Source organism: Cydia splendana, chromosome 1 (assembly GCF_910591565.1).
Source record: "Cydia splendana chromosome 1, ilCydSple1.2, whole genome shotgun sequence".
NCBI lineage: Eukaryota > Metazoa > Arthropoda > Insecta > Lepidoptera > Tortricidae > Cydia > Cydia splendana.
This window is the reverse complement of record NC_085960.1, coordinates 16,392,633-16,407,677: the sequence shown is the minus strand read 5'-3', so window position 1 is coordinate 16,407,677 and position 15,045 is coordinate 16,392,633. Positions and strand designations below refer to the sequence as shown.

Below are 15,045 nucleotides of genomic sequence, written 5' to 3'. Positions count from 1 at the left end.
CAACCTAATAATCTGTATCGATTATTATTTAAAACCGCTTTACATGAAACTCTGAGTGGCGATGTCAATGCTGTGACAGCTGACAATAATTTAAAAATCTGGCATGACAGGCTCTGCCATATAAACATTAATTATTTGAAAAATTTGATAAACAATGGAACTTTAAAAGGAATTTCTCAAAATGATTTTAAAGATTTTTTTCTGTGAGGCATGCGCTTATGGAAAGCAACACCGACTTCCATTTCCTGCAAAACCAGACACTGAGAAGAGGGTCTGCCGCCCTGGCGAAATTATTTATTCAGATGTATGCGGGCCTATGTCAACACCTTCGATATCTGGTTTTAAATATTTCGTTCTATTTAAAGATGCATGTACAGGCTATAGAATCGCATTCTTCATAAAATACAAGAGTGATGTCTTTGAAAACTTCAAGGAGTTTCTACGGCTAATTCAAAACAAGTTTGGACGTCCTATTAGAGTACTACATACAGATTGTGGCGGAGAATACTGCAATAATGAATTTAAAGCATTTCTAAATAATTTTGGGATAACTTTGGAAACAACAGCACCGTACACGCCTGAACAAAACCCGCGTGCCGAACGCGATATGCGCACGATTATGGAATCAGCGCGAACCATGCTGCAGAATTCTAAGCGCCCCAAGCATCTCTGGGCCGAAGCTGTCAATTGTGCCATATATGTTCTGAACAGAACTCCTACTAAACAGACGCCGAACTCAACCCCTTATGAAGAGTGGACTGGGCAAAAGGCCTATGTAAATCATACAAAAATTTTTGGCTGCGACGCATACATGCATATACCAAAGAATTGAGACGAAAACTTGACTCGAAGAGTAAAAAATTAGTCTTCGTTGGCTATGACGGGAACTCTACCAATTACCGTCTTTATGATCCTATTACTAAGAAGGTACACATTTCACATAATGTATTTTTTAATGAATCGTCGTTCTCTGGTGAGCAAGGAGACCACGATCAACCACTGCAGTTTGTAATAGGAGATAACGTTGAGCAGAATGTTTTGACTGAACCCCGCAACCCGGTTCTAATAGAAGACGTTATTGGCACTGGTCAAGCTTCGATGGAGGAAAATCGTAACCTGATAGATAGTTTCTTTGATACTAATGAAACATCAACTGCAGAAGACTTAAATGAGACAAGAATGTTGAGACCGAGAGAAAATCTCAAAGCTCCAAGCCGATATGAGGCCAATATTATTTTTGAAGAACCAAACACTTATGAAGAAGCAATGAAAAGCTCTGATGTAGATGAATGGAAAGGTGCCATAGACGAGGAACTAAAGTCTTTAAAAGAAAACAAAACCTGGGAAATTACTGAATTACCAGACGGAAAGAAACCAATAACATTTAAGTGGATATTCAAAAAGAAAATAAATCCAGATGGCACAGTTTTACGCTATAAAGCACGACTCGTGGCAAAAGGATTTGATCAGAAACCTGGAATAGACTACTTTGAGACTTTTTCTCCAACAACCAGGTACGATTCAATAAGAATTCTATTTGCAGTTTGTGCCGATTAAAAGTATGAAATGACCCAATTTGACGTGAAGACAGCATTTTTGTACGGAAATCTAGATGAAGAAATATACATGCTGCCACCGCAAGGGCTTGACGTAGATACGAAAAAAGTATGTAAATTGAAACGTTCCCTCTATGGACTCAAGCAGGCTCCACGGTGCTGGAATAGAAAACTCGATGAATTCCTAAGGCAAATTGGTTTTCAAAGCATACAAGCAGACACGTGTGTCTATGTGGGAGTACTAGATAATGAAAGAGTGATACTCATAATTTATGTCGATGATGGACTTTTGTTCTCTAAGAAGAAATCTACACTTACAATGTTCCTTAATCTAATTAGAAATCAGTTTGAAATAACAGTCGAGGAAAACCCGAGATACTTTGTTGGTTTAGAAATGGAAAAGAATAAAGAAAACGGCACTATTCTTATTCATCAATCAAACTACGTGAAGAATATGTTAAGAAGGTTTAACATGATAGATGCCAAGTCGGTGAGCATTCCAATTGAAACCAACACCGTTGCTATATGCGACGACATTGACAAGAATGCACCATACAGAGAGGTTGTCGGGTGTCTGATTTATCTCGCAACTACAACTAGACCAGACATTTCCTATGCAGTGGGAGTTGTGAGTAGATACTTAACTAATTATACTGCGTCCCACTAGCATCTTGTAAAGAGAATCATGCGCTATCTTGCAGGCACTGCACAGCTTGGTTTATTGTACAGTGGCAGTGGCGATCCACATCTTATTGGATTTTCTGATGCTGATTATGCTACAGATTCAGAGTCTAGAAGGTCGACGACAGGGTAGGTATCTGTTTTTAATGAATGGCGGACCAATCACTTGGAGCAGCCGTCGACAGTCTTCAGTGGCTCTCTCAACGACAGAATCAGAATATATGGCATTGTGTGATGCAACAAAGGAAGCTATGTGGATTCGCCAATTCCTGAACCAAATCGATGAGAGTTTGAACTGCAAACCATTGAACATATATGTCGACAACCAGAGCGCTATAAAACTGGTTAAAAATCCAGAATTTCACAAGCGCTCAAAACATATAGACGTCCGATACCATCACGTACGTGAACGGTACGAGGCTGGAGACATAACCGTCACATATGTCAATACAGAAGACCAACTTGCAGACGGTTTGACCAAGCCCCTCCCGAAAGACAAATTTATAAGATTTAAAAATAATATACTGATCTGAACATTTTCAATTAGTGGGAGTCATTATGACCATAGTTTTATTTAAAGTGAAACAACCGTGAATCAGTGGGAGTCACTGGTGCAGAAGCTATCTCTTGTTTTTATTTTGTTATATTTTTGCCATATCCTACCTAAGTGCGAGTGTTGGAATTAGGTAGGATTCAATGTACCATGTTACCATGGTTATTTTATATAAACAATTATGTCAAATAAACGTACAACTAAAGTTACGTGTTTTTATTTAACAGATAGCACTATTATTTTTTCTGGACATAATGTAGAATCGTATGAAACCGACATTAATAATACCTTAGAAACTATTATAGAATGGCTTAGTAACAATAATCTTAGAATAAACCTGGACAAGACCAATATTATGACATTTAAGCAAAGAACCAAATCCACTAGTTTAAACATAGTTTATAGGGGACATAAATGAAACGGACGTAACAAAATTTCTAGGATTAAGTATAGATAATAAGTTGACTTGGAAAACACAAACTGACAATATATGTAATAAATTAAGTAAATATTCATACGCCTTATACAATTTGAAAAAAATCGCAAACGAATCGACACTTTTAACCGCCTATCATGCTTATGTCACATCTAATTTAAGATATGGTATCCTTTTTTGGGGAAACTCCAGCAATAAAGAATTTGTATTTAAGGCTCAGAAGAAATGCATACGAATACGAACGATTTGCGGGGTCCAAGAAAGTGAGCCATGTAAACCATTATATAAAAGTCTTAAAATACTTCCATTGCCAATTTGCCATGTTTGTATATATACGAAATGGCCAATTATGTAAATACAAACCACAACCTATTTAGTAAGTTTAAAAGTGTTCGCCTGCAAAACAAACTAAAGCCTTTGCAAAAAGTACCAAGTAAAACGGCATTTTTACAAAAAAGCATACTTGGAATGGCTCACAAAATATATAACAAGTTACCGGCGAATATAATAGCATGTAAGGACAAGGATAATTTTTGACTGATTTGAGTGATTTGTAAATTAAAATGTATTGACAACGGATCCTGACCACTATTATCACATAATATTAAGATTATTTTTATAATTACCTATCATTAAAATTTACTGCATGAGATAACCCTGTGATATTATGATTAGAGTGTGTATTTTTATTGAATTTGTATGCCAATAGGCACGACATAGTGATACTGAAACATTTATTTAACATCTTGTAACTTACCTATGTTGAACAAATAAATCTTTGAATCTTTGAAACATTAAATTTTTTTCCTCAATAAACGTATTGTTAGTTAATATGAATCTTAGTTCGCATACCTTCTCGAACCAATGTACGAAAAAAAGGAGAGCTGATAAAAGTTATTCCATCTCTTGTAAAATATTAATATTTTGGCAAGACCTATATATTTTGATATTGCCTACATTTGAACAAAAATATCTATGACAAAAATTGGTTACGCTTGATTTTGTTGATAATCATAATTCTCATATTTCAAACATCAAATTAATGCTTTAAAATAAACAATGCAAACATTAAAATAACTTATTTTATATAAAAAAAATCCCTACAAAGTTTCAGTCGCACTATGAAAATTGGTACTTTATGACATTCATTGACCGACAATGGCAAACATATTGCCGTCTTGCAACTTGGAAATAACAACAGATGGAAAAAATAATTGTCGCTTAAAATTAATATAAAAAATAACCTAGATCGTACGTGCGTTTAAATTATTGCTTAAAAAAATATCAGTTAAAGGGTTAACTATGTATTTTATTACAACCTTTTTGAAGGTGATTATCATGGGTAGATCTAGATGTGTACGGGTATACGCCGTTTTATCTCTGGGAATTTTTTTGAGTTTTTACCTATGTTTTCCGAGTAAAGCTCGGTCTACCCGATGTTTTTTTTGATTTTGTCGCATATGGTACCGTTCGCATTTTGTCCCGTTGGCAATTTGACCCGTTCGCATTTTGTCCCGTTGGCAATTCGTCCCGTTCGCAGTTCGTCCCGTTGGCAATTCGTCCCGTTCGCAGTTCGTCCCGTTGGCAATTCGTCCCGTTCGCAAATTGTCCCACAAACGCAGCTCGTCCCGTTTGCAATTCGCCCCGTTAGCAAATTGTCCCATTAGCAAATTGTCCCGCAAACGGACCTCGACCCCGTTCGCTACCTAGTCCCGTTCGCAGTGTTCTACTCTATTCATCTGATTATGACATGAAAGCAATTGGAGCAATTGGAAAGCATACCTTCCCTTAAAACAAACGAGTTGAATTGGAATACATTATTTAGGTAGCAGTAGCCTTAAAACCCTTTTCACCCCCTGTCATCCCTTCTCTCCCCATTCATAACGCAACTCTCCTCGCAATCCCTACTCACCCCATTTTACGGGAACATAGAAGTGCTAATTTACTAACGTTTGTAATTTTATAAAGAACAAAATGATTAATAACACTTATTAAAAAGTTTTCATATTTATTTCACAACAATTAAAACATAACACTTAGACAAAATAAAAATGTAATTACTTCTTTTTCTTAAATAATTCGCCAATCTTTAATTTGTACAGGTGACACCATCCTATATATCGGAGCTGCCAAAGTGCTAAAAAATATCTGAACATGCAGTCTACTTTGAAAATAGAGACGTGTTCAGATATTTTTGGGTACTTTGGCAGCTCTGATCTATATGATGTGGACTGTACTGGCATCCATATAACTTAAAATATTTAACTCATGAAGCTCATTTCTGCTTAACGTAGAGTAGCACTAAATTTACTACGCTAATGTCAGTTGCAATAAATTTAGATCAGTCATAAATTCACGCACAGACATTTCTCCTCTTCGCAGTTTCTTTACTGATTTGTTGTATTTTTTGTTAAAGAGAATATCTCGGTTTCTTCTATTTTTCCTTAGAGGGCAGGTTAGGCCTTTTCTTATTTTTTGGTCGGACCGTTTAGCTTCTTTTGTCAACTTTTGTATGAAGTAGTAAAATGCCGGACGTTTTGGTAGCTTCTTATTCAATCGGCTGTGCCAGCCTTCGACTGAGTTTGTCGTCCTATGCGTTTGACCGGCACAGCTTAGTATCGAAGGGTGCATTTTTGGGAACCATTGATCTTGGAAATATCCTAGAAATTGCCTCATATTTACCGCATCTGGGGCATGAAGTGTTATAAAAGCCCAGGCTTCTGCCATAAATTCTGCTGGTACAAGAGCAAAGCTTGCACACAATCTAGTTATTTTTCTACCTTGTCTTGTGGAAGTAATATCGAAGTCGTCTGCGTTACTCCATATGGCGGCGTTAAAATGCCTATAACATCCAGTCAAATGTACGTTTGAATAAACTTTACTGACTGCATTCATCTGAGCGACCTCGAAATCACATTTAAAATAGTTTATTGTGACATTGAGTCTATTTTTAATTAGTTCGAACAGTTTAGCATACGTATCTTCTGTTTTATCCGGAAGTAAGACAAATATTACCGGCACTACGTTTGAGCATTTCGAGTTTGAACATACATCTAAATGTACTGTATACAGCTGACGGAACGGCCTGGGAGCTTTTTTAAAAGTTCCTTCGCCAAAGTATTGAGCTTGTTTAAACTTTTTTAAAGTTTTCCTCACCGTCCGGCTGCAAAATAATAAGATTTTGGAGCCATCTTCGTCATGCGGGATGTAAAAATCGTTGCCCAAACATTCTGGGATCGTTATTTGATTTATGTCATTAAATTTTAACTTCTTTGTATTTAAAAACCGTCGCCGACTTCTATACAGGGTATCCTTTTTAGATATATACGAAGGTACATCCACGACTTCAACATCTGCAAAATTTCGGTCAAATATATCCTCCATAGGCCCTAAATCGGCACAAACGTCTTTCTTTGCTTGGTCCATTGCCATATAAATCTTGTTCTCTATTTCATCAAATTCACAGCTATGCTGGTCTGGGGGTCGTAGAACTTCGGTCATAGATTCATTTACGGTCATTGATGAAGAACATGCATCTCGTTTCACGCATCTCCATTGGGTAGAGCCGTTCGCATTAGTTATATTTAAATTATATCGGTAACCATGTAAAAGTAATGTTTTACCCCTCTGAGCTACCGCGAATTTGAATGGAAAATGATAACTCATATTGAAATTGCGATAACTTGATTTCACTGAATATTTTCTGTATCATTGACACTGTCTGTCTAAGAATAGAAATTTACCGTAATCATTTCGAACACCTATCTATTTAAAACCTCTTCACATTGAAGTGGCCAGTGACTTAGAGTAAAGGTTGTAAGCAAAGGCTACGTACAATAAATACTGTGATAATGTAGAAATCTAACTAATATTGTGATATATATTGTTCGTCTGGTCTACTAAATTGACAGATGAGAATGTTTATAACGAATATCTACATTTCTGGACTTCGTAGATGGTAGTTTGTGACAAGATCCGTTTGCGGGACAATTTGCTAATGGGACAATTTGCTAACGTGGCGAATTGCAAACGGGACGAGCTGCGTTTGCGGGACAATTTGCGAACGGGACGAATTGCCAACGGGACGAACTGCGAACGGGACGAATTGCCAACGGGACAAACTGCGAACGGGACGAATTGCCAACGGGACAAAATACGAACGGGTCAAATTGCCAACGGGACAAAATGCGAACGGGACCATATGCGACAAAATCTTTTTTTTTATTAAATTGTTTCTAGTGACACGGTCGATGTCCTTCTATAAGTTATTTATTAAGAGTAATATGTTAAGTTATGTAGCTAGAACTTAGACCAAGAAAAGTCTGCAGCGATTTTGATAGCCCACGCAGTGCAAGTGTTATTTATAAAACTTTGACATAATTACATAGAAGTTTGACGTTTAAAATATCACTTGCACTGCGTGGGGTTTCAAAATCGCTGCAGACTATTCTTGGTGTAATTTTCTATCTACTTTTGGCTTATTTTATGATCTAGCTACGAGCTACGAAAGCGCAATCTTTCTTTACAGTAGCGCAAGTAGCTTTTGTAAATTATGACGCTTAACCAGAAAAAAAAACATCAGCATCACGCGCCATAAACAATTTTAATCGACCCTCCGTATCTATTAAACAATAGGATGGAAACACGTGCGTCAATTAGCCACTCGCGTAGCGTTTAGAGCAAGTATAGAGCGATTCAGCACGCGTTGGAACTCTCAAGTGACAGCTCGCGAGTGCGCGAGGTCCGAAACGTGCGATCAGCGCGATCTATTGTCACAAGCTTGCCAGCACGTGCTTTAAAATATAAAAAAGGTGTTTTTCGAGTCTATGATGCACGTGGTAGATCGATTGACAGGTACCTACACTCCATAAGGCGTGTCCAGACGGGGACTATTTTTCGCCAATCTGATTAAATTGTTCGATCAAATAAGGCCGTGCGGACGCAATGCCAATTTGGCTCGCCGAATTCAACCGCCGATTATGACCGATCATCATCTTCCTCGCATTGTCCCGGCATTTTGCCACGGCTCATGGGAGCCTGGGGTCCGCTTGGCAACTAATCGCAAGAATTGGCGTAGGCACTAGTTTTTACGAAAGCAACTGCCATCTGACCTTCCAACCCAGAGGGTAAACTAGGTCTTATTGGGATTAATCCGGTTTCCTCACGATGTTTTCCTTCACCGAAAAGCGACTGGTAAATATCTAATGATTTTCGTATATAAGTTCCGAAAAACTCATTGATACGAGCCGGGGATCGAACCCGCGACCTCCAGATTGAAAGTCGCACGCTCTTACCGCTAGGCCACCAGCGCTCTACCGATACCGACATTACCGATAAAATGGAGTGCGGACGCAAGAATACCAATTTGTGACGCCAGTAGGTATTTTCGTTTTGGGGCATTTTTTCAATTTAGAGTAATATCACCATAAATCTAAAATTGGCGATTGAATTGGAAATTGACGCCACTTTCATTTCTGATCAAATCGGTCGATTTGGTCACCTCGTCTGGACTCCAATATACTCCATGCTACCTATAGATGGTCAAGCAGATCTTGTCAGTAGAAAAAGGCGGCAAATTTGAAAAATGTAGGCGCGAAGGGATATAGTCTCATAGAAAATTTGAATTTCGCGCCGTTTTCTACTGACAAGATTTGCTTGACCGTCTTTATATTTGAAAAATAATTGACCAAGGCTCTAAGATAATAACTTGTGGGATAATATTCATGATACATAATATGAAGTTTAGGTGTTCTAAGTGTCGTTTTCGTGAACTGGTTCTGACAAACGTGTTATTGATGTTCTTGTGAGAAATATGGTCAGCAGTGGGGCGTTTATGCAATCTGCATTGGTATTTTATTAGTCGTAAGCGTACCTAAGTACCTACCTATATTCCTTTATTACAATTACGTACGTTGGTATTATCAACCTTAAAGGTAAAGATATGCCTGGCTGTGCCAATAATGGCAGTTCAGCCTTAGGGGGCTTTGTTTGCTGTCATATTTTTTTACTTTGTGTTAGTAAATAAATAAAAAAAAAAATCATAAGCAAGTAATTTAACCTTATCTTTAATGACGAACGAGGACAATAAAAGTAAAATTAATTCGCCATATGCGTTCTTTTCATTGCAAATCAGCGTTGTTGGAACCTAACGACACCGGCTGTCCGATCACTCCACTGATCTCGTGTGGCTTCGGCAATCAGGCGAGCGAGCAAGATCAATGAGTGCGTTCAGAAACCGTGCGGAAACAATAACAGCGTTCCCACAGGCGCGCCCCGGCCGACCCGCGTAATCGCCCCTTTATTCCTTTTTACTTTTAATTGTTTTTGAACGAGAGGTTGGCAGTTATGCCCCCGGGCATCGCCTCGTTTGTAAACGATACGTTGTTAAAAAAAACATCAAGGTTTAGTTTATCTATACGTAGGTACATTCTTTTTGAAATTGTTTTGTGTGCATTTCTAATTGTTATTACTGGAGATAATAAACCACAGAGAAATAGCTGTTTGATTCAAACTTTATTTGGCCTATTTATATGGATATGGACTTTGTCTGAAATAAAAGAATTTTATTTTATTTATTTTATTATTTATATACGCATTGTTACGTAACTGTAACATTTTAATGAACATTATCCAAATAACATATTCGATTGCAAATGATAGCTATGGTCGTATCGTAACGTTGTCATTATTTTATTGATTACAGAGATTGCTACATTATAATAATGATAGAACGATATGAATTACAAAAACGGACAATGCCTTGCAGTTGCGGCATTAAAGCCAATTAGAACATTTAATAGCTCTTGAAAATCGAAATCCCACAATCAATTTTAAGAATTCCCTTTTCCCACAATCTACAAGAAAGCAGGAACTGAATGAATCACAAAGACTAAGCGAATCATTGGGTACGTAATCGCGAATAAACGGCAAACAGGGTGCGAATCACAGGTTAAGAATATTTAGGTATACCGTCGTCTTTATGATTGTGCATGTGATTTGTTAATTGTTTGCTTGCCCATATTGTACAATGAGTTTACAAGTATATCGAAGGTAGGTACACTAATAGGCCTGAGAATATTTTTTTTTTAACTAGAATTTTCTCAAATAACCGAGATATTAAGCGTTTCATTATTAATGCGATCACTGGAGGTGGGTAAGCTTTACACTACGAGTACATATACTTCTCAAAAGAAAATAGAGGCCACTAAGAATTTTCCCTGTCACAGGAAAACTCATGTTTCAGGTTTATTGAAATATGTGAAACAATTTACTACTTATTAAATTTTTATAAGCCTTAATAACAAGCAAAGCCTTCTTTTCTGTTATTATAAATACAGGGTGCTCGTGAAAAATACAGGATGTGTAATATGTAAAATAGGTTGGGAATTTGCTATCTTTTCCGGTTACCAAAAATCTAGTAGGTACCCACGGATTTTTATAATTAATATTGAAAAGTACTAAAGATTTAGTTTAGTACTCATTCACACATAATTGCCTACAATTTAAACATAGGTCTTACCACTTCCACTTTTTTATGACTTCAAAATTACTTAATTAATATTTTGAAGGTTTTAATATCGCATCGCCCCAGAAATATCGCTGGTGACAGTTCATTCCACAGTTTAGATGTGAGAGGCAGGAAGTTTCTGGATAAACGCACAGGGGGCCGATTTTTGAATTCCGATCCCTCGATTTCGGCACTCGAAAATCGGTGGGAAACGGAGAAATATTATTTTTTGAAATACGAGCGATAAAAATTTGGAGTCTAGTGGTGATTGACCACTCGTTTTCAATTCTATTAGTAGAATTTAAATTCCTAGTAGTGGAGATATTATTGAACGAAATACACGAAATCAAGCGGTCGAAATTCAAAAATCGGGCCCCAGGTCAGGATTGACAGCCGTCTAAGTAGTGAAGATGGAAATGTCGCGTAGAGCGATGGCGGAAAGAAGCGGCAGATCCGAACAATTCCTCAGAGCACTCCATCTATTGATCTACATGTAGATAAAAAAATATCACATTTTACATTACAGGCTTATCCCATCGAAAGCTCTCGTTAGAATAATTACAGAATAACAATCAGCGTCCATCCCAAAGGAAACGCGTGTCCTACACGCGACACCAAATCATGCAGAATATAACGAACAATATTTATAAGCAAGCTACACCTACATGCAATTTAATACAAATAGCAGTACGATGCAAATTGAAGTACATTTCTGTGTAAACTTACCCCCTTTTGTTTTTGAATGGTGAATAGTTGACAGCGGAGGCCCAGTGTTGCTAGTGTAATAATCGCCACGTGAAGGGTTACCAGAGAAAATAATTGGCGCCCCGCGGACAGTTAATGTTTTGATAATGACGAGTGCGCGTGCGTAGATTTTTGTTGGATTTCGGGGGCGAGCGCTAGTATAAATAGTTCATAAACAAATAAATAAAGTATTGTTTGCCCGGGAAGGGATACAGAAATATGAAAGTTCACCTACTTTCATGTGTCCACATGTATACCTGCATCAACTGAAAACCCCATACTAATTACCAGAATATTACATGATATACCTACAAGGTTGATAAATAAATTGTACAAACAACAATCGTATTACTGATTACCATTTTAATACGTGTCAATCAGGAAATCTGAATGTGCGTACCTATTAAATTAAAAAATACGTAAACAATGCCTTCGATTTTTAAATGAGTAGGTAATGTATGAATCATTTTATACTCAGTCTGCCCAGAAATAATCGTTTCCGGTAAATCTAGATTTTTAAAATAAAGTTTTTTATTGAAGTTGCGTTGCCTGAGGATTCTTGGAACCTATTGGGGATATTCAGATCTATTAGAGATTTTTAAAACTCTCAACTGTGGACAGTCAATACTGAAACTCGAAATTATCAAAAATCGGGCAAGCGCGAGTCGGGCTCGCGCACGAAGGGTTCCGTACCATATAAAAAAAAAAAACAAAAAAAAAGCAAAAAAAAAACGGTCACCCATCCAAGTACTGACCACTCCCGACGTTGCTTAACTTTGGTCAAAAATCACGTTTGTTGTATGGGAGCCCCATTTAAATCTTTATTTTATTCTGTTTTTAGTATTTGTTGTTATAGCGGCAACAGAAATACATCATCTGTGAAAATTTCAACTGTCTAGCTATCACGGTTCGTGAGATACAGCCTGGTGACAGACGGACGGACGGACGGACGGACGGACGGACGGACGGACGGACGGACGGACGGACAGCGAAGTCTTAGTAATAGGGTCCCGTTTTACCCTTTGGGTACGGAACCCTAAAAAGGGATAGTCAACTGTTTACTGCCAACACTGAAACTTAAAATGATCAAATAGGGACAGTCAACTATGGACAGTCAACAATGAAACTTGAAATTATCAAATAGGGACAGTCAACTGTGGACATCAACACTCCCAGCTAACATTTGTATAGGGTAACTTGTTGATCAATGAAACACTAAAAGTTCAAACCTTCCTATCTCTGGTGTTTTTAAAGTTATGAGTACACATCGGTAACTCGTGGCATTTAGGTAGCACTTAAAAGATTAGTGATGAGCACACATCGGTAACTCGTGCCACTTGACAGTTTCTAACAGACTAGTGATGTGCCAATGTGCTTCCTATACGAGTCGAGAAAAAGAAACCACTAAAAAAAGGAATTAATTAAACTAATCTTTTAAGTGCTACCTAAATGCCACGAGTTACCGATGTGTAGTTATGAGTGTGAAGATAAACAATTTAGTTGGCTATCGTATGGCATTCTTGGTTACTACTTATCTTTAACAGTTTTTGTATTATGAACCTTTTTAAAAAAAAATGAGTTTTGTTTCATTGTGTACTTCTGCATGTTTTCAATGAAACACTCTAATTTTTACAGTGAAACAGATGTAATAATTTTAGTCTACCATGAAACATCGTTAATAAACATTGAAACGGTGTTATAAATAAGTGACATTAATACATATATGCTTTCGGTCAATTAATGAGAAAGGAAAGGAGAAAATAGTGGTAGGCTGAAATTGGTTATTTAAAAGGTTTCCGACATATGAAATGATTATAAGATTGCTGAAATACATAAAAGCGAAAGACTTGTTTCATTGTATACAATTTGAGTTTCTTTGTGAATCGAGAATCTGGTCGGCACGTACGGCATGTTGCGAGAAAGGCACACCATTTATGTCCACGAGCATGATTGCTAACTAGGTGGACGCGGGAGGGTTTCGAGCACCTGCATGCTTGATATCATACACTTTTTGGCAACATAGTGTTTTATAAACGACTGTTTCATTGTTCGACAAGTGACCTATAACCTTGCCATCAATGAAACATTCAACATATAAACCATCGTATCTCAGCCGTTTCTAAAGTTAAGTAGGTATCTTATAATTTTGCCATATGATAGACAAATTATTATCTATTTTCACGGTGATTTACTTTCACAAATTTCGCACATATTCTTTAATTATTTAAAAAAATAATGAGTTTGTTTCATTGTGTACTGGTAAATGGTGTTCAGTTAACATCATGTTTCATTAAATATGAGATCTGTTTCATTGTATAATACATACAAATGTTTCATTGTGAGACAAGGGGGTGTTTTTTAAAACAATTTAAAAAAACTGCACCAAAGAGTGAAACAAATTTAAAAATATTTAGCTCCAAATAAACTTTAATACATATAGAACACGACAAAAAATTAAATATCGCCAAACTCGATTCAATATCTTGGTTAAAAATTGCGAAACATAAATGAAAAAAAAAAAACTTTTGCCGCACGAATTCACAATAACGCTCGTAGCAACGTGCTCCTTCTCCGAGGCGCGCTCGAGTATTGGTGAGGTGCTGGGGGTCCCTAAGCCTGCCCTTGCTTGACAGACGGCACTAGCACAAATTTAGAGTTAAGTTAAACTTAGAAAAGTACTATATAACAGTTTGTGCTGTACTCTGTAGGTATAACGCATAAAGTACTTACTTATAAAAATAATTGAGAGCGCACTATTCGCCAACAAACTGTCTACAGTTTGGCGAAACTTTTGTATACCTAGACATAAGTATATTTTTTGAATTAAATAAATTAAAAAAAAAAAAAAGCTGGTAACTCTTAGTTTCCGAGATATCGCAAAGTTTCACTGTGTCCGTTTGTTTCAATGTAGAACAACTGACCCTAATAAAAATGTATAATTTTACCATATGAATTGAAATATGTGACTGGTAATATCAACTCGATATCATTTCCGCCAGAAGTAGCAAATGACGGTGTGACGTTCTGTTTTCAAATTACCTCCGGACGAATTTCAAATTCTGATTCTATTTTATTTAGATTATGACAAAAAGTCATATCGCAATATAGTCATCCACCGAATATTAGGCAATATGTCATTAAATTAGAGCTTATTTTACATTGAGACAATAAGTATCCTTAACTTTTTGCGGTAAGTTTAAAACTTTTTTTAGTTAATAAGAAAGCAGAACAGCGCGACAGCAGTATCACCTTCGCGTGTTACCGCCAATACCCGTTGTATCTTTCTAAAATCCGATGTTCAATTGTTTATTCTGAGAGTTAACTGACTGTAGGCTGTAGGTATTCACCCAAGAAAGAAAATAGGCATAGTAAGCAAAATCGTAAGTAGCTGTCGTCTTGAGTAGCCGAGCGCTCGGCTAATGTTGTTGAAATATTGATTAATATTGTCGCCATGCTGGATTGCCACTCGTCTCGCTCGAGCACTTCCCCCCACCGGATCTTCCGGTTCGAAACTCCTTTCATGCCTCCATTGTTCCCCACAAGTGCCTTGAGAGCGCTTCCAAAAATT

The 15,045-nt window shown here is 37.1% G+C and overlaps 1 long non-coding RNA gene across 1 annotated transcript in view; it reads right to left on the bottom strand.

The window, feature by feature from the left end:
• LOC134796542 (uncharacterized) overlaps positions 1-13,211 on the bottom strand; it is a 341,845-nt gene extending 328,634 nt beyond the window's left edge. Inside the window, exon 1 of the long non-coding RNA XR_010144946.1 lies at positions 13,197-13,211. This is a non-coding gene — a long non-coding RNA (uncharacterized LOC134796542). The remainder of the gene's footprint in view (positions 1-13,196) is intronic.
• Between the last annotated feature and the right edge of the window lie 1,834 nt (positions 13,212-15,045).